We start from the raw sequence: 21301 nt of genomic DNA on the forward strand, positions 1-21301 counted from the left end.
CTATTTTACCTTCTGTTTCTAGGATATCAGGGCAATTTTCCCATAAAAATTCTTTAAAAATGAAGTTAAGGCTCTTTTTCTGGTCATGACTTTAAGGTCAGTTATTTTTTCCAATGAGATATATCACATTTTCTATTAATTTGGGTTTTTTTTGGTGTAATTTTATTTCTTCCTGAGTTCTCACAAAGTCATTAGCTTCCTTTAGTTCCATTCTGAATTTGAAGGAGTTATTTTCTTCAGACAGTTTTTTTTCTCATTTTCCAACTGGCCAATTCTGCTTTTTAAGGCATTCTTCTCTTCATTTGCCATTTTCGTTGTTTTTTTGATTTGGCCTAAACTGGTTATTAATGTTATTTTCTTCAGTAATTTTTGTATTTTTTTTTTTTTTAGATTTTTTCAAGGCAATGGGGTTAAGTGGCTTGCCCAAGGCCACACGGCTAGGTAATTATTAAGTGTCTGAGGCCAGATTTGAACTCAGGTACTCCTGACTCCAAGGCCAGTGCTCTTATCCACTGTGCCACCTAGCCTCCCCAATTTTTGCATTTCTTTTACCAAATTTCTGACTTGGTTTTCATGATTTATCTGCATTGCTTTTATTTCTCCTCCCAATTTTTCCTCTACCTCCCTTAATTGCTTTTCAAAGTATTTTTTGAGCTCATCCATAGATTGAGTCCATTTTTTCTATCTCTCTTGGAGGTTTTGAATACAGAAGCATGAATTTTGTCATCATCTGTGTATGTATTTTGATTCTTTGTGGGACCAAAGTAATTTTCTATGGTCAGATCCTTTTTTTTCTGTGGTTTGCTCATTTTCTCAGCCTGTGACTGATTTATTGCACTTCCAAGGCTTTGATGGTGGGGTAGGGTTGGAGACAACCCACAGGGTCTTAATTCCTCCAAGGTCTTATGAGAGGCTCTGACTGCTCTCTTGCCTGGATTCAGGCCCCCCCCCCCCCTTTACCCTGGAGCTTTGAGGATGGTCCCTACTCAGCTATGCTGGTGTTGCAGCAGCCCAGACTGCAACCTGGATCTTAGTGTGGGCAAACAGCAGAGTCCTGCCTCAGGGAAAGAAGATAGACCTCTGTAGTCTCCCCCAACCCCCTTACCATCTATGGGCTGACAGCTCTGCATGTTCTGGGTAGCTCTGCCAACTCCCACTGCATGTTCTCAACACAGAGCTTCTCTGAGGCTGGATGCTCCACATTCATTCTGATGCAGCAAAGTTCTCTCACTACCCTCTTCTGGCTGTTCCCCATGATCCCTGGGTCAAGAAGTCTAGAAACCATTCCTCTGCCATGGACCCAGGCTCCCTGCCTGTCTGTGCTGCATTGCAGCTGCAGCTTTTTCCAAACCCCCAGTCCCAGTGGAACAGACCTCTCCTGTGGAACTGCTAAGTTGTCTTGGACTGGACTCAGTCTTTCTGTGGGTTCTACCCCTCTAAATTTTGGCTAGCGTCATAATGTGATGGCTTTTGGAGTTTTGGGGGAAACAAGTTTCCCAGAATTCTGGCCTTCACTCCACCATCTTTGCTCCAGTTCCACTCAGAGAGTGTTCTTATCTCCTTTTCCATCTGGCCATTTTACTTTTTAAGGTAATCTTCTCCTCATTAACTTTTTGGACTCCTTTTTCCATTTGACCTAAACTAGTTTTTAACATGTTGTTTTCTTCAGCATTTTTTTTTGGATCTCCTTGAATGAGCTGTTGATTTGGTTTTCATGCTTTTCTTACATCTCTATTATATTCCTTCCCAATTTTTCCTCTACTTCCCTTACTTGATTTTCAAAATATTTTTTGAGCTCTGTCATAGCCTGAGCCCAATTCTTATTTTTGTTGGAGACTTTGGGTACAGAGGCTTGAACTTTGTCATCTTCTGTGTATTTTGATCCTCCATGGGACCAGAATAATTGTCTATAGTCAGGTTTCTTTTTTTGTTTACTGATTTCCTCAGCCTATACCCTGGATCTGGGGTGCTTGCTAAGCTTTTCATTGTTATTGGGACACCCCTGCAAGTACCTTAGTTCTTTCAATGTCTCATGAGAGGCTCTGATTTTTCTCCTGATCTGTGCTTTAGTCTGTGGTTGACTACAAGCAGACCCCACTGCCCTGGAACTGTGAGGAGGGTCCCTGCTATTCTTTGGTAGTATAGGGGCCCAGATTTTGACCAGATCTGAAAATGGACAAAGCACAAGAGTCCTTTCCCAGGGATAGAGGAGAGACCTTGACTATCTCCCACCACCCCTTTAACTTCTGTGGGCTGAACACTCTGGAAGCAGTTGCCAGGCAGCTCCCTGCTAGGCAGTTCTATGGTCCTGCTTCTGTTTCCTGGGATCTGGGCTGTGTCTAGAGCCTGGTCTGAGCTGAGGGCAATGCTGGCTCTGCATTCACTCTGGCATAATTTTCCCTGCTGATCTTCCAAGTTGTGCTTGGTGTTCCCCTAGGCTGGCAGGTCAGGAAACTGTTTCTGCTGCCTGGAGCTGACCCTCCCAGGGATCTAGGTGCCCCAGAAGGCTTGAGCTCCTTTGTTCCTGCCAGGTGATCCTGCCTATGCTGCTGCCCACTCCAACCCTGCAGATGAGAGCCTTCCCATGATTTTCTATTTTACCTTGGTCTAGACAATGGCTTCACTGGATCTTTCTATGGTTTCTGCATCTCAAAAATTTAGTTAAGAGTCATAATTTTAAGGATTTTGGAATATTTTGGAAAAGAGTTTCTGGGAAAGCCTGACCTCATGTCACCATCTTTGATCCAATCTTTTGATAAAGTGTTAGACAATAGTTACTTTCCATTAGGGAATACTTGACAGGTGATGAAAAAATCAAAATGACTTGATTGAAGATACATCCTAATTCACAAGGAAAGGTTTAAGAGTAAACCTGAAACTTTCAGATACATAATAGTTGGTGGTAGAGAGGAAGGATGAAACTGCAGGTAACTGAAGACAACTTTTGTTTGGTTATGATAGGGAAATCTTGGAACTTAGATGTAGTTTCTTCAGGTCACTAAATGAAAAGTAAAGGAATTAAGCATTTTATGGACACCTTCCCCTTTTCACTTGTCACATCTAGGGTATGCCAATATATGCATTCTTCTTTGTCTACAGAAGGCAGATGGAGTGAATGTAATGACCATAAATTTCATTTTAAGAGAGACTGGTTTAACCTGATCATGGTTGATTGATTTCCAGCTTTGTATGTCACAGTGAAGGAAATGACAGGGATTAGTTCTGAGATAGATAATGGAACTTACAGTTTCTTTTCAGTATACTTTAGTACAGCATAAGACAGGAAGTCTTCAGTGTGGAAAAATTCAGTTGTAAAAAAAATGCAATAAAGAGACAGAATATGTGAGGCAAAAAAAGAAATATGTCCAGAACAGCAGCCACCCATAATCCCCATTTCTGATAGGTCATGGGAAAATTCTAATTTTCAGCACTATTTGTCCCATAACAAAACAGGTATTGCTGAATCTTTGAGACTTGCCAAAAGACAATTAAGGAGATTATGAAACATAGAAATCATTCATCATTTATCTAGAATGAGTTCATAGCAGATGACAATATATTTAATTTTAAATAAGTTTTGCTGACAGCTGAATTGTTTTTCTTTAGGGATCCTGCATAAGAAGCACAGTCCCCATGTTGCTTTATGGAATTTGGAAATCTATGTTCTTTTTCTATTATTATCAAAGCCATACATAAATAAAATTCTATGGCTCAGATTCTAGAAATAAATACATTATGAAGGACTCAACCTACATTTTGATTGATTCTCAGTCATGATTTAAGTAGAAAAACCAACCTAGCTCAAAATCCTACAAAATATCCCCTCCAAAAACATTTAAGAAATTTCAAAACTATTTCTGGAGGAGCAGAGTCAACAAGCTGAGGCATTTTGTTAATGAAAGTCAACTTAGGATATCAGCAAGAGGTCTGCAACACAGGAATGAGAGAGTATAGAGTACATGTAGGGTGCCTTGTAGGTGAAAACAGCAGTAGCCACTCCTGGAGTTCTAAGGGAAAAAAATTCCAAGAGGTTCAAGTAACTGGTAATAAAGAGATTTTAGTAGATCCTGAACTTACAAGAAATTACAAGACAATCATGATATATTGGTCATGTAAAATATGTCACAGTTGCAGGGTGGAGATGTGTACTAGGTCTTGTGAACACAAGGAAATAAGGACTCTGGTCACACTTCCTGGGTCAAAAGTGTGGTTAGACTTTTTGACAGCATGGAGCCATCACTGGGTAAGAGAGAGTATAGGCCAGAAAATCAGTAACTATAACACTCTCTAGATCAGATGAGTGTAAAAACATCAAAAATTTGCAAAACTCAAAAACTATGATAACACAGAAGATGAAAATACAAACTCTGAAGCTAAAAATCTGAAAATAGCTGCTAATCAATCTTTTTTTCAATTGCTGCTTTATTTTGTTTCTCCAATTTCATGTCATAAAAGTTTTTTCAACATTCATTCACATTCATGTGCATATTTTTAAGCTAAATAATTTTCTTTCACCCTCCATTACTATCCCCCTCTCCTCAGAGGCTAACAGGCAAATATTGTACATATACATTTGTGTTTAACATGTTTACAGATTAGTTATTTTTGGCATGAGGAATTAGGATTAAGGGAAAAGAAAGAAAACCATGAGATAGGAAAGAAATACATATGAAAAATTTTTAAAAAGTGAATGTAGTTTACTTTACATTCTGATTCTGTAGGTTTTTTCTTTTTTTTCTCTTGATTTTCTTCATCTGGATGAGTATAGCCTTGCCCATAGCTGGTTTCTTAGGGTTGTTCTAGTGTTACGAACTTCTGAGAAGAGCTCATAATAAAATTTGAAAGGAATTTGAAAATTGGATCCAAGTCCAAAAGGAATTCCTGGAATGGAGTGTGTAGGAAGAAAGATGAAGTAGTCTGAGATGGATGGGAGAATGAGAATGATGTAAGAAAATTTTGAAAAGAGCTTAGTTTTATAAAAGGCAAAGAGATACTAAAGAAAATGCATTTCATAATACCAATCAGATGAAAATCAAAAGAAGTCCAAAAATTTACTGAAGAAAAAAACTTCATGTTAAGGAAATTGCTTAAATGGAAAAATAAGTACAAAAGATCACTGAAGAAAATAATGTTTGAAATTAGAATTGGGCAAGTGAAAATTAAAAATTCATGAAATATTAACAATAACAAAAAATAACAAGAATGAAAAAGTGGAACAAAAATCTGTAATATCTTAAAGAATAATTACGTTAAGAATTTTTGAGAATTTAGGAAATGACAGAATGAAGTAAATAAATCTTAATTTCACCCTCCCAAAAACATTTTATAATTTGACCATCAATCATATTTTGGAGTAGCAACACCAACTGAATGGGAGAGTGAGATATTTTTCCAGACCAAGGAAGTTGAACAATTGGCAAAATAGAGATCACAAGGGACCCTTTTCTTTCAGGAGGTGCATCTGGCCCACTGGCAACTGATTGAGACATATATAGTTCTGTTTCACAGTGTAAAGAGAGGTGCTTAAATCTTAATCAAAAGGAAACAAGATCTTGACCACATTTGTATGGCAAAACTAAGTGTAACCTCTTGTATAGAAATACATAATATGTAATTTTTATAAAGTATTCATCATATTCTGAAAAGATTGTTTTTTTGTTTTTGTTTTTTTTCTTCCTCTGAATGGGGATAACATTGTCCACAGCCAATATAATATGTTCGGCTCTTCCTAAGCAAAGACCAGAGCACAGACCAAGAAATTTGTCATTAAACCAGTACCTAGATCATAAATCCTTGGAAAAACCAAAATTTTGTAGACCTCTAGAATAAGATCTGAAAAAGAACAGGACAAAATTATTTCAAAAGTGGAAGAATGACTCTTCATCCCAAAATGATCAAATCTCAAATTAATTATACAGTTAAGAAATAAACTAGAACAAAGTAAACAACAACCAAAAGTAATTTAAAAAAAACACTGATCATAAAATGTACTGCTGACTTCTGGGGTGGAGTCAAGATGAAAGTATGAAACTAACATGCTCTTGGAGCTTTTCCCTAGAAAAGATAAATGAGGCCTCTATTCTAACAGTCAAGATACAGATCCCACCAAGAAAAGGAGAAGATTCAAAAAAGTTCTCAGCATTAGACAGCATGGAGGATCTTCACTGAATGTCTGTATCTTTGGGGGAAAAGGGGAAGTAAATTCCAGGAAGCAGAAGGGTGGGGAAAGCAAGCAGAAGGCTTTTAGTCACAGTGCAATCCAGGTCCCAACAGTTTGACATCACAGGTGCCAGTAGCTGGATAGCTAAACAAATAAAGTCTGAACCCTGGAAACACTAGGGGAAAAGACAGGACTAGATCAGGAACAAACCACTGTTAAGTCAGAACCTAGACATAAAAGAGGAAACAAACCTCTGCAAAGGAAAGGCCTAGATTGCATAGGCCTCAACACTGAAGGATCTGAAGATCTGTAATTCCATATATTGAGAGTAAAGGACCATGGATTACAACCCAGAAGATACTACCCTGCAAAATTCAGCATATACTGTCAGGGTAAAAGGTGGATGTTCAATGAAATAGAAGTCTTCCAGAATTTCCTGACACAGAAATGAACAGAGTATTCAATTGCCAATTGCAGGTCAATGACAAGCCAATGATCAGACCCCAACCACAGCAAAAATAACAAGTTTGGATCTATATACCCTGTACCCTAAGAGCAGAGATAAAACAACAAAGAGGAGCATAAAAGCTAAAATAATGCTCAGTATAGAAAACTAATTTACAAAGATGAGAGCAATGCCATGTCAAGAAGAAATTAGGAAAACATTCACTCACAACATTCCATCAAATAAAATAAAAAGGCTGAAAAACATTGAAGAAAATGTATAGTACCTTCTAGAGAAAAAAATGGCCTGGTAAATAGATTCAGGAAAGAAAATCTATGAATCACAGGACTACTAGAAAGCCTAGATTTAAATAAAGAATTTGGAAAACATCATGCAGGAAATTATAAGGGAAAACTGTCCACATCTGCTAAAACAAGAAAACAATATAACCATTGAAAAGATCCACTGAAGCTATCCAAAAAGAGATTCCAAGGGTTGTTTTATCCAAAATCAAGAAAGCTCAAATAAATGAGAGAATGCAGTAAGTAGGAAAAAGAAAATTCAAATACAAATGAAACACTATGAGCTTCACATAGGACCTATCAGTCTCAACATTGAAGGATCTGAAGATCTGGAATTACATATATTGAGAGTAAAGGACCATGGATTACAACCCTGCAAAATTCAGCATATACTGTCATGGTAAAAGGTGGATGTTCAGTGAAATAGAGGTCTTCCAGAATTTCCTGACACAGAAATGAACAGAGTATTCAATCACCAAATCCAGGAATCAGGGGTTGCATAAAATGGTAAATGAAAAGGGGAAGGAAAACAAAACAAAACAAAACAAGAGAAATGTTGGTCAAGAGCATCAAATTGTATACAACCCTAAAAGGGAAGATGTAATACTTCTAATTCTTGACTACATTATTTCTATTAGGATAATTGAAGGCTCAAATATAATTGAAGAGATTGGATGTGAGGTATAGTTAGGTCTTAACTCTCTGCTAGAGGTCCAAGATGATGTCACTATGTTTGAAAAGCATGGGTGTTAACTTTAATTTTAAGTGCCTCATTATCCTTTAATTCTGCTGTGCCGACAAAAGCTTAGCACTTCATCTAAATGAGGGCATCATAAACTAGTTGACCTGAGTCAGTGTCTCCCATAATTTACAATCATTTGTAAAGTTCTTAGGTGAGCCCTTCAGAGCCTCCCAGGATTTAAAGATCTTTAAATTTCTTGCAGCTAATTAGATCAGGGTTTGACTTAATCCATGCTTCACTTAACAAGGGATTAAGTAATCTGGATGGGTATGGGTGGGGATGGATGGGGCTGGTGAGTAACATGTGAAAGAAAATAGCCCCTGTTTCACTTAACAAGGGGTTAAGTATTGTTGGGGAAGGGGTGCTTAAGGGTGAGAGAAAATAGGCCTGGGAGAAGGGGCACAAATAGTTCTAGAAATGATTTGACTTTGTATAGTACTTTAGCTCATGAGAAGGATTGTGTGTCCTTAGAGAGTAGGAGGTAAGGTTAAAAAAGGATTACAATTATGATTAGATGTAATCTGAAACTATGGTGCTTATCAAGAAATCAAATAATCAATCTGTGATGATAAAAATGTGAGTTTATCAAAAAACAAACAAACAAACAATAACACTGTGACTGATAATACCTGATTAAAAGGACTAGAGTGATAAATAGCACCAGGTCAAGAAGCACAAAAATGTATAATCTTAGAGGGGCATAAAAGGGAGAGTGTAAACTGAGTAAATCAGATTTGGCTCAGAGAATAAGATACATTCCCACTAGGGTTTAAAAAGTTATTCTAGGGGCGGAGCCAAGATGGCTACAGGAGAGGATCCTCTCTTATGTGCTTTCTTTCTGATATTTCAAAACTTATAAAATAAGGACTCTAACTGAATTTTCAAGAGACAGAACCCACGGGGGGGATCTAGTGAGGCAATTCTCCAACCCAAGGAAACCTGGAAAATAGTGGAAAGGCTTGGCTCCACGGGGTTAGAGGGGCATCGGCCAGAGCAAAGGAACTTTAGCCTCCTGGAGGCATCCCCAGTGCACTGGGAGCCACAGTTCACGGCAGCAGGGGCAGTTTCCTGACTTACACCCCAGGGAGCACTGGGTACAACTAGGGGGATCAGCCAGGGCACCTCTGCCAGAGTGAGCACGTGCAGCCCTGCCCTCAGGGCACTCAGCGAGCAGTGTGGTGCAGCATCCCAGATCCAGGAACTAGAAGCAGGTGGAGCCGGTAAGCAGGAGTCCCAAGGTGTGAGTGTTGAGCCTAGGTAGGGTAGTGGAGAGAGACTGCCAAGGTCTGTCTTCTGTCCCTGGAACAGGACTCTGGGGTTCTGACCATATTCAGATACTGATCACAGGAGGGAAGACAGAGCTCACACACACTGAGATCCTTGTGAGGGGTGTCCCAATAATGCTTAAGAGCTCAGGAAGCACCCCCCAAACCAGGCAAAGGCTGGAGAAATGAGTAAGCAGAGAAGAAAGAGAACACCATTGAGAAATATTTTGTCTATGATCCCAAGCAGGATCAAAATATTCAATCTGAAGATGAGGAAGTACAAGCTCCTGTATCTAAAGACTCCAAGAAAAACAGAAATTGGACCCAGGCTATGATAGAGATCAAAAAGATTTTGAAAATCAAGTAAAGGAGATAGTAGAAAACTTGGGAAAAGAAATGAGAGAGATGCAGGAAAAAAACATGAAATAGAAGTCAGCAGCTTAGTCAAGGAGATCCAAAAAAATGCTGAAGAAAATAATTTGTTAAAAACCAGCTTAGGTTAAATGGATAAAACAGTTCAAAAAGTTATTGAGGAGAAGAATGTTTTAAAAAGCAGAATTGGCCAGATGGAAAAAGAGATTAGAAAGCTCTCTGAGGAAAACAAATACTTCAGATGTAGAATGTAACTGAGGGAAGCTGCTGATTTTATGAGAAATCAAGACATAATACTTCAAAACCAAGAGAATGAAAAATTAGAAGAAAATGTAAAACATCTCATTGAAAAAACAACTGATAAGGAAAACAGATTCAGGAAAGATAATTGAAAATTTATTGGAATACCTGAAAGTAATGATCAGAAAAAGAGCCTTGTCATCATTTTCAAAGAATTCCTACAGGAAAATTGCCCTGATACCCTAGAAGCAGAGGGCAAAATAGAAATTGATAAAATCCACCAATCTCCCTGAGAAAAAGATCCATAAAAAACAACCCCCAAGAATATTATAGCCAAGTTCCATAACTCCCAAGTCAAAGAGAAAATATTACAAGCAACCAGAAGGACACAATTCAAATATCATGGAGCTGCAGTCAGGATCACACAGGACTTAGCAACAACTAAAGTAAAAGCTTGTAGGGCTTGGAATATAATATTCCAGAAGGCAAAAGAGCTTGGAATGCAACCAAAAATCAAGTACCCAGCAAAACTGAATGTCCTCTTCCAGGGAAAAAGATGGACTTTCAATGAACCAGGGGAATTTCAAATGTTCCTGTTGGAATGACCAGATCTGAACAGAAAGTTTGATCTTCAAATACAGGACTCAGGTGAAGCATAAAGAGTGGAGGAAAAGGGGAAAATATGAGGGACTTAATGAAGATGAATTATATGTATTCCTGCATAGAAAAATGATACTGATAATACTCATGAACCTTCTCATTTAATAGAGCAGGTAGAAGGAGCTTTTGTAGATGAAGCACAGGAAAGAGCTGAATTTGAAGATATAATACAGTGTAAAAATGGAGTCAATATCTAAAAGGGAAATGTAATGGGTGAAAGAAAAAGGAGAGGTGAATAGGCTAAGATATTTCATATAATGAAGTTTTTTATTACAATGAGCTATTTCAATGATATGGAAGGGGGGAAGACAAGGGGGGAATGAGGGAACCTTCACTCCCATCCGAGGTGGCTAGGAGAAGAAACAGCATATATACTCAATGGAGTATAGACATCTAGAGTAAGAATTTGAGAAGGAGGACAGGGGGAAAGGGGGGGTGTGTGAGTGATGGAGTAGAGGATGGACCATGGGGGAAGAGTGGTCAGATATAACACATTTTCTTTTTTACTTCTTGCAAGGGGCTGGATGGCCTGTCTGGGGTCATAGGGCCAGGTGGATGCTGGGCCTAAGGGGTGGTATGTGGACTCGGGGCCTCTTGGCCCCAGGGCCGGGGATCTATCTGTTGTGCCACTCACCTACCCTACAGCACATTTAAGAAGAGGGACAGAGTGAAAGGAGAGAGAAAATATAGTATATGGTAGTGGGGAAATATGAATGGAGGGAGTAGCAATCAGCAATGGCAATGGTGGAAAAATATGGAAGTAGCTTTATTTTTGATGGACTTATCATAAATATTGTGATCCACCTGTGACAGAGCTGGAGGTGTTGGAACACAGACTGAAACACATTTTTTATTATTATTTTTTGGGGGGTGTTTGCAGGGCAAATGGGGCTGGGTGGCTTGCCTGGGGCCGCACAGCTGGGTAATTGTTGGGTGTCTGAGGCCAGATTTGGACCTGGGTGCTCCTGGCTCCAGGGCTGGTGCTCTGTCTGCTGCACCACCTGGCTACTACTACTACTACTACTACTACTACTACTACTACTACTATTATTATTTCATTTTATTTTGGGTCTTTTTTTTTTGTTTTTTGCAGGGCAATGGGGTTGGGGTGGCTTGCCCAGGGTCACACAGCTGGGTGATTGTTGGGTGTCTGGGGCCAGATTTGGGCTCTGGTGCTCCTAGCTCCAGGGCCAGTGCTCTGTCCACTGTGCCACCTGGCTGAACCTATTATTATTATTATTATTATTAATTTTAATTTTTTTCTCTTTCCTATACTTTATCACTTATGCAGGTCTATTTTTTGGGGGGAGGGGTATTATGTTTACTCTTAAACAAAAATATTTTAGTAATGTATAAGAAACATCATTTGTACAAAAATAAGAATAAATAAATAAAAAATTTAAAAAAAGAGCTAAAAAAAATTATCCTAATCCAAAGGGGAGAGGGGCAGGGGAAGTGAAAAATAAGGGAAGAAGGGACTGATAAAAGGGAAGCTGAAAGTAAAAGTGAAAGTAAACTGAAAGTTAAATTTGAAAAGTCAAACGGGAAAGGGAGTAAAATTTTTGTGAGAAGGAATAAGAGGAAAGGAAAGAGAAAAGTATATGCAGAAAGATAGCATGTAGGGAAATGCAGAATTAGTAATCTTAACTGAGTGGAATGGACTGTCACATAAAACAGAAGCAGATGGATCACCAGAATCCTATGATATGTTGTTTACAAGAAACATATTTGAAACAAGTAGCAAAGTATATTATGCCTCAGCTGAAATTAAAAAAAAAATCAGGGGTAGTTATCCAGATCTCAGATAAAGTAAAATAAAAAATCAATCTCATTAAAAGGGATAAGGAAAGAAACTACATCTTCTTAAAAGGTACCATTAGTAATGATGCTATATCATTACTAAACATGTATGCACCTAGTAATATAGCATCCAAATTCCTAGAGGAAAAGTTGAGTGAATTACAAAGAGACATAGACAGTAAAAATTTAATAATAGGGTCCTCAATCTCCTTCTTTCAGAAGTAGATAAATCTAAATATGAAATAAACAATAAGGAAATAAGGAGGTGAATGAAATCTTAGAAAACTTACATATGATAGACCTCTGGAGAAAACAAAATGGGAATAAAAACAGGATATTCATTTTTCTCAGCAGTACATAGCACCAATATAAAAATTGACAATGTACTAGGGCACAAAAATGTTTTAAATAAATACACACTTCTCAGATCACTATGCAATAAAAATTAAATGTAATAAAGGATCATGGAACAATGAACCAAAAATTAATTGGAAATTAAATAACTTCATCTAAACTATGGATCAAACAGCAAATAATAGAAATAGTCAATAATTACATACAAGAAAATGATAACAATGAGACACTATACCAAATTTTATGGAATGCAGCCAAGGCAATTTTGAGGGGAAATTTTCTATCTCCAAATGCCTATATGAATCAAATAGGAAAAAGAGGAGATTAATGAATTGGGTATGCAATTAAAAAAATCTAGAAAAAAGAACAAATTAAACAACCACAAATAAATACCAAATCAGAAATTCTGAAAAGGGAGAGCTTAATAAAATTGAAAGTAAGAAAACTATTGATCTCATAAATAAAACCGAGAGTTGTTTTGTTTTTGGAAGGCAAATGGAGTTAAGTGGTTTAAGTGTCTGAGACCAGATTTGAACCCAGGTACTCCTGACTCCAAGGCCGGAGCTTTATCCACTATGCCATCTAGCCGCCCCTCAAGAGTTGTTTTTAAGAAAAAATAGATAAAATAGACAAACCTTTGGTTAACCTGATTAAAACAAAAAAGAAGATAACCAAATTACCAGCATTAACAATGAAAAGGGTGAACTAACCACCAATGAGGAGGAAATCAAAGAGATTATTAGGGACTACCTTGACAAACTGTATGCCAATAATTGGATAACTTGAATGAAATGAATGAATATTTATAAAAATACATTCTGCTCAGATTAACAGAAGAAGAAATAAATTACACAATAATCCAATTTGAGAAAAAATTGATGAAACCATCAATAAACTCCCTAAGAAAAAAATCTCCAGGTCCAGATGGATTTACAAGGGAATTCTACCAAACCTTTAAGGAATGATTAATTCCTATTCTACATAAGCTATTTAAAAATAGGAGGAGTTCTGCCAAACTCCTTTTGTGACACCAACATGGTGCTGATACCTAAACCAGTATGAACCAAAGCAAAGAAAAATTATAGACCAATCTCCCTAATGATTATTGATGTAAAAATCTTAAATAAAATTTTAACAATGAGACTACAGCAATCTATTACTGGGATAATCATCATGTTCAGATAGGATTTATTACAGGAAGGCAGGGATAGTTCAATATTAGAAAAACACTCAACAATTGAAAATATCAATAACAAAACCAACAGAAATCATGATTATTTCAATAGATGCTGAAAAAGTCTTTGATAAAAATACAACATCCATTCCTATTAAAACCCTAGGAGTAAATGGAGTTTTACTTAAAATAATAAATAGCATCTATCTAAAACCATCAGCAAACATTAAATGTATTGGGAATAAACTCAGAGAATTTCCAGTGAAATCAAGGGTGAAACAAGGATGCCCATTACTATTCAATATAGTATTAGAAATGCTAGCAGTAGGAATTAGAGAAGAAAAAAGAAATTGAAGGAGGCAAAATTGGCAATAAAGAAGCAAAACTTTCACTCTTTGCAGATGAAATGATGGTATACTTAGAGAACCTGAGAAAATCATATAAAAAAACTCCTTTAAAACATTTAACAAATTCAGTGAAGTAGCATATTCATGTGTTATTTATGAAGTTTCCCTAATACTTAGTTTACTAATAATATATCCAAGTTATGAAGGAATTATCCATCATTTATCTCAAGAGAACTGAATAAATATTCTTCAGCTTAAAGTTAATAGAGCAGAGCTGTCAGTCATGTGTACTTCTTGAGCTTTACTGTATTAGAATATGATGTCTCTATTACTCTACTTTCAGTCATTTTCCCTTTTTTCTTTTATATCATCTCACTTGCATCCATTGGTTCAGTTATTTTTCCCAATGCAGACAATTAAAGAGAATAAGCATTTATTAGGCTCCTACTTTGTCCAGGAACTGTCCTCATAGGGCTGCCAAGACAGGATCATTTGATTGAGAATCACCATTTTCCTTTTAAACAATTGTAATTCAATGTCCTTGCAGGTAGTTCCCTAAAACTCCATTAGTTTGAAGGAGAGTATTCATTATTTTGTCTATAAAATACATGACTCTCCCCAACTTTCTTACTAAGGCAGTTGAGGAAAATGACCTTCCTTGTCATTCAGTCTCAAAACCTTAAGGTCATCCTTATTTTTCCACTTCATCTCACTACATATGTCTGATTTGCTGTTAAGTCTTGTTACTGTTACCTTAACCTTGCTTCTCTCTTTCTCCCTACTCACTTTTGAAATCTACTAGCTATGAACTGACCTTGTCCCATGCTTAGAAGTGCAAACTACTTTAACAACTGGTTCTATTGCTTCATTGTTTTTATTGATATTTTATTTTTCTAAATACATGTTAAGAAAGTTTTCAACATTTCTCCATTTGCATATGTATATTTTTAAGTTATAAAATTACCTTCCACCCTTCCTTCCAACCCCCTCCCCTCAGTTGCAAACAATTAGATTAATATTGTACATATACATTTGTGTCAAACATTTTTACAAATTAGTCAAAGGAATTGGTACTAATGGAAAGAAATACATAAATGATTTTTTAAAAAAATGAGTGGTGTTCATCAAATTCTGAGGGATTTTTTGCTTTGTTTCCTTTTTTTTTATTTCTCTGGATGTGAATGACATTGTCCATAGCCAATCTAATAGGGTTGACCTAGCTCTGTGAACTGCTGAGAGGAGTTACTTACATCAAGGTTGATCAAGCCACAATGTTGTAGTTAATGTATGCATTGTTTTCTTGGTTTGCTCAGCATCAGAGTCTGAAATTCATTCCATTCTTCTCTAGAGTCTGACCATTTATGTTTTCTTATAGAACAATAGTATTCCAAAATATTCATGTATCATGACTTGTTTAACCTTTCTGCAATTGATGGTCAGACCCTCCATTTCCAGTTCTTTGCCACTACAGAAAGATCCTATAAATCTTGTGAATATTTTGGAACATGTGGGACTTTTACCATATTTATAGGCCTAGAATTGGAATTTCTGGGTCAAAGGGAATAAACAGTTTTATTGTTCTTTGAGCCTATTCCCATATTGCTCTCTAAAATGGTTGAATCAGTTCACAACTCCACTAGTAATGTATTGCTGTTCCAGTTCTCTCACAAACTCTCCAACAGTGATCATTTTCCTTTTTTGTCATCTCTAATGAATAATAATTTGGATCATTTTTTCATTTGATTATATATAGCTTTAATTTTTTCATTTGAAAACTGTCTATTCATATACTTTGACCATTATCAATTGGGGTATAAATGACATGTAACCTTGTAAATTAGATGCAATTCTCTATATATTTTAGAAATGCAATCTTTACCAGAACTCCTGTTTTTGATGATTGTTTTGCAGCTTTCTACTCTCCTTTTACTGTTGGATGCATTGATTTTATTAATGCAAAACTTTTCAATTTCATATAATCAAAATCATTTATTTTGAAATTTATAATGTACTTCACCCATTAGCTTAGCCAAGATGAGATAGGGGGAATATGGTCAATGTTGCAGTGGTTGTGGGTAGAATGGGACATTTATGCATTGATTGTGGAGTTGTGAATGGATCCAACCTTTCTGGAGAGCAATATGGAATTATGCCCCAAAAGCAATAAAACTGTTCATACCATTTGACCCCAAAATTCCAATTCTAGGACTATATCCAAAAAGAAACTGTTAGAAATGCGAAAGTCCTACATGTTCCAAAATATTCATAGCAGTTCTTTTTGTAGTGGCAAAGAATTGGAAATTGAAGGGATGCCCATTAATTGGAGAATGACTAAACAAGTTATGGTACATGAATATTATGGAGTATTATTGTTCTATAAGAAACCATAAATGGTCAGACACTAGAGAACCATGGATCTGATGGTTGGCAAAGGGAGTAGAACCAAATAGAACCAAGATGTACACATCAACAACATTATGAAAAGAGCAAGCTTGATTGATCAGCTCCTTTCCACAGTTCAGAGAGCTAAGACAACTGTATTTGATTGGTTATGGATTATAATATCTCTAACCAGAGGAAGAAAAACAAAACAAAACAAAACTCACAGAAAAATTCATAATGTACCCTATTTCTCACTTGACCATAAATTTGTTTCCTTTCCACAGATCTGAAAATAGAGTCAATTTTCTCTATGACATCTCACTTTATGTCTAAATCCTGCATCCATTTTGATCTTATTTTGATATTGGACATGAGATATCGATGTATGCATAATTTTTGTCATACTATTTTCCAGTTTTCCTAATAATTTTTGTCAAATAGTGAATTCTTTTCCAAGAAGCTTATTTGTGTCTTTGGGCTTTTCAAATTTTGGATTTCTGTAGTCATTTACTATTATTTCTTTTGAAGTTATCTTAATCAACTGATGCATTACTTTTTTCTTATCCAGAATCAGGCAGTTTTGATGACTGCTGCTATAAATATAGTATAGTTTTAGATCTGGAAAGCTAGGCCACTTTCCTTTATATTTTCCCCCTCAGTTTCCTTGCTATTCTTGACCTTTTGTTGCTTCAGATGAAGTTTTTAATAATATTTTCTGCCTTAGTAAAATAATAATTATTTGGTATTTTGAATAGTATGGCACTGAATAAGTCATTTAATTTGGGTAGAATTGCCATTTTTATTTTATTAGCTTGAACTAACCCTGAGCAACTGACAATTTTCCAATTATGTAGCTCTGACTTCCTTTGAGTGAGAAGTGCATTATAATTATGTTCATACAGTTTTGGGTTGGGAGGTAGATTTCCAAGAATTTACAGTTGTCTGCAGCTGCTTTAACTGCAATTTCTCTTTCTATCTCTTGTTCTTGGACTTTGTTCTTCATATATAGAAATGCTTATGATTTATTCTATTGTTTCTTTAGACATTTCTTGTTCCTACACCTGAGAATGACTGAAATACCATCTTCTAACTCCCCAAGTATTTTGTCCAACTTAGTACCCTTGCCCTAGTATTCTTCAACCCTCTCCTCAGTCTCTCAGGTACTTTGTTGCTGCATGGCAGGTTCTAGACAGTTCCCTTGTCATCATTAATGATCATAATTTTGTCTACTTTGCTTACTTTTTTATTTCAAGTTGAAATTTCATAACCATCACCATAGTATAATAAAAATATTTTTGTTTCTCCTTTATCTTGTTAATGTCTATTATTTTAATGTACACAATGTTATATGGAATACATGTAATATATATAAAAATAGAAATTTTCACATGCTTGATTTTAAGGTTCTGGTGATCAGTAAAAATTTGTAGATGTCAGTCTTAGACTCCACTTCCATTCATGGATATACTTGAACTTACAGCTGAAATTAGTGCTGTGATAGGAATCCAAAATGTTTAATAACAGGTGAATTCATATTGTTTCTGTTTTGTATGATTCTTGAAATTTCATATTTTTCTCCTCTTGCTCCTTTTGTACCCTATTTTTATATGACGTGCCAATCCTCATTAAGAGAGGTAATGACTCCCTTAATTGGGAAGCACTTTTACCTTTCCCTTGAGGGTAAAATTAATTCTTTTAGATTTATCTGCTCCTTACCTGGGAGGTAGAACTGTTCCATAAACTTTTCCTTAGGAAATTTGTATTTTTCCTTGAAAGAATTGGCATTTGTCTAAGTTATACTAAAAACAGGCTGTCTTGGCTCTGGGTTGGTGCTGTTCAGTTCTTTAAATCATGTCCAATGCTACATGACCCAAATTTCAATTTTCTTGACAAGACATTAGGGTGGTTTGTTGTTTCTTTCCCCAGCACATTTTACAGATGAGGAAACTTCGGCAAAAGGGTGAAATGTATTGCCCAAATGTAGTTTGCATCTGAAACTAAAGCTGAGTCTTCTTGTCCACCCAGAAGCTCTGAAGCTTTTGTTTCTGGTTTTCTATGCAAAAATGTTTTATTGACTACCAAAAATCTTCAGACTTTTAATATATGATCCTATGAAACTAGACTTCCTTCATTCTTTTTTTATTAGTTTTTTTTTTTGTTTGCAAGGCAATGGGGCTAAGTGGCTTGCCCAAGGCCACACAGCTAGGTAATTATTAAGTGTCTGAGGCTGGATTTGCACTCAGGTACTCCTGACTCCAGGGCCAGTGCTCTATCCACTACACCACCTAGCCACCCCTTCCTTCATTCTTTTTAGGTAGTCTTTCTTCTCAGTGATTTTGATTTCTCTGAAGACCTGACAGAAGACCCTGTACCTTGAAAGGACAGGAAGAAAGAAGGTCTCCTATAAAGAGAAGATATTAGTTTCTGGATAGATAACTTAATTTCATCATAATTTGCTCTGTGAAGGTCTGCTGGGAAAGGGATCTATGCTCTCAAAGACAAATAGTAGGAAAACACCAATGAACAGACAATACAAAACATTTAATATCTGATAGTATTGGGAGTTTTGGGAGCTGTGAGATAAAATACAAATTCATTCAATGAGTTCATAGGATTCTGCAACAGTTGGTTAATGATGAGAAATCAAATATGAAGTGCTATACAATGAAATAATGCTCTTCTAAAGTTCAATATTTTAATGATCTTCCTGCAATGAGCAAGGTTACAACTGATCTAAAAATCTACTTGTTATACAACATTAGAAAAAGAATGAAAAAAATAACAAGAATTGCAAAGTAAATTTGTGTGGAGGCCCAATATGATTATAATAAGATTTCTGAGTGCCACCCTAACTGGTATTCTACTGAACTTTGCATTTTAAAAGTTTTTATCTATAAACTTACAAACTTTTCTAAACCAACTTTAGAAAATATCAGACCATTTGTGAATAAGGTAAGAAATAAAAATAATAATATTTCAATTTAGAAGTGGAGAATGGCAAAAGAAGCTTTAGAATTTTTTTTCATGGTTATAAATGTGAATGTCAATTCCCAAAGAAAAATTCCACAATATTCCAAGTATTTATAAAATCACTAACATATTTCACCTGTCAGTCATGATTACTTTGAGATATTTTACTTGGAAAATTTTGGGAGGTATGCTTATAAAATCCTATAATATTTCTATACATGTTTAGGTGAGATTGACTGATTGAGAAAGGAAAAATTAGGTGGAAAAATTAAGGAATATGGAGAAGGGGAATTAAATGTGATGAATAGGAAAATGGAGATTAAAAGGGAAATGATAGATCAGTGAAACCATAGGAGGTGTTTTCTTCTTAGGCAACATTTCATATTTTCATTAGAAAAATCAATCAAAAAGGTAATTTATTTGAGAAAAATATCTTTGTGACTATGTTTTAAAGGCTTGTTTTTTACTTGCTGTTCCTCAGGGTGTAAATGAAGGGGTTGAGCATCGGGGCAAAATAAATATATAGCATAGATAGTCCTTTTGTCATAGTGATCCCTTCCTTTGCTGAAGGTTTTACATACATGAAAATACAGCTTCTGTAAGTGACAGAAACAGCAAACATGTGGGAGGAACAAGTAGAAAAGGCCTTTTTCCTTTGCTGGGCAGAAGGAATTCTCAAAATGGTTTGGAGATATAAGCATAAGAGAGAATTATTAAAGTCAAAGTGATCAAGAGTGTGAACAGAGCAAAGCAAAAAATCAAGACTTTTAAGACTTTGGTGTCTGTGCAAGAGATCATTAACATGGGAGAAGTATCACAGAAGAAGTGATCAATGTCATTAGAGTCACAGAATTCCAGTAGGAGGAAAATAATTGCTGGTAGAAAGACAATGATGAAATCTGACATCCAAGAGCTGATTACGAGCTGAACACAGACCTTGGGACTCATTATAGTTGTGTAATATAGGGGTTTGCAGATGGCCACATAGCGGTCAAAGGACATGGCAGCTAGCAGAAAAAATTCTGTTATGCCCAGAAGGAATGCCAAATATAACTGAGCTAAGCAATAATTATAGGAAATTGACCTGTCTCCAGTTAAAATACTGAACAAGAATCTTGGAATGCAGACAGATGTAAATGATATTTCTAAGAAGGAGAAATTCCTGAGAAAGAAATACATGGGAGTCTTAGGGTGTGAGTCCAGAAGGGTGAGAGTGATGATGCTCAGGTTGCCAGTTACAGTCAATAGGTAGGTGAAAAATAGAAAGAGGAAAATGATGACCTGTAGAGCTGGGTCATCTGTCAGTCCAAGGAGGATGAATTCTGTCATTGATGTATGATTTTGCATAACTGACTCATGACTTCTGTGAAATCTGCAGGTAGAAATAAAGGAAATAAAGAGCTCAGTGAATGATGTTAGTATCTTTTAATGAGCAACTCTGATTTACCTACTTTAATACAAAGTACCAATAAGGGAATGTTTCAAGAGCAAGCTAAAGATTAACATTTTGGAGTCAACATTGAAGATTGAATTTTAGACTCAGTGGAAAAAGCAAAAAACAACAACAAAAAAAAACAAACACAAATCTGTTTCAGAGTATGTCAGCATTCATTTTGACTTCTTTTTAGCCATTCTTAAACAAGTCATTTATCTTGTCCCAGTCATGTCAAGGTGGTTGATTTGAGGATCAAATGATCCAATATTTAGCTAGATATATGAAGATATCAGGGATGTTCTGTGGTGCAGTAGATAGAGTACAGAGTACTTGAATACCTGAATTCAGATCTGAATTCAGTCTCTCAATACTTACTTAGCTGTGTCACTTTGGACAAATCACTTATTCCTATTACCTTCCAAAAACAAAAATAAAGGAAAATACAAACAAACAAAAAATCAAAACATAGATATGTGGAGATAAGTATAGGGATAGCTAGGTTTTTAGTGAAGATATTAAATGTCTGTAATCAGGAAGAATTGAGCTCAAATCTGGTCACAGATATTTGTTCCTTTGGTAATCTTGAGCAACTCATCTAACCCTTAGTCTGCCTCAATTTCTTTCTTTGTAAAATGGGGGTAATAAGATTTGCC

General features: G+C 36.0%; 1 pseudogene; it reads right to left on the reverse strand.

Annotated features, from left to right (window-relative positions):
* Positions 1–19661: 19661 nt before the first annotated feature.
* Positions 19662–20560, reverse strand: LOC141511649 (olfactory receptor 6C76-like; annotated as a pseudogene).
* Positions 20561–21301: the final 741 nt, after the last annotated feature.

This window comes from Macrotis lagotis, chromosome 2 (genome assembly GCF_037893015.1).
Source record: "Macrotis lagotis isolate mMagLag1 chromosome 2, bilby.v1.9.chrom.fasta, whole genome shotgun sequence".
In the NCBI taxonomy this organism is placed as follows: Eukaryota; Metazoa; Chordata; class Mammalia; order Peramelemorphia; family Peramelidae; genus Macrotis; species Macrotis lagotis.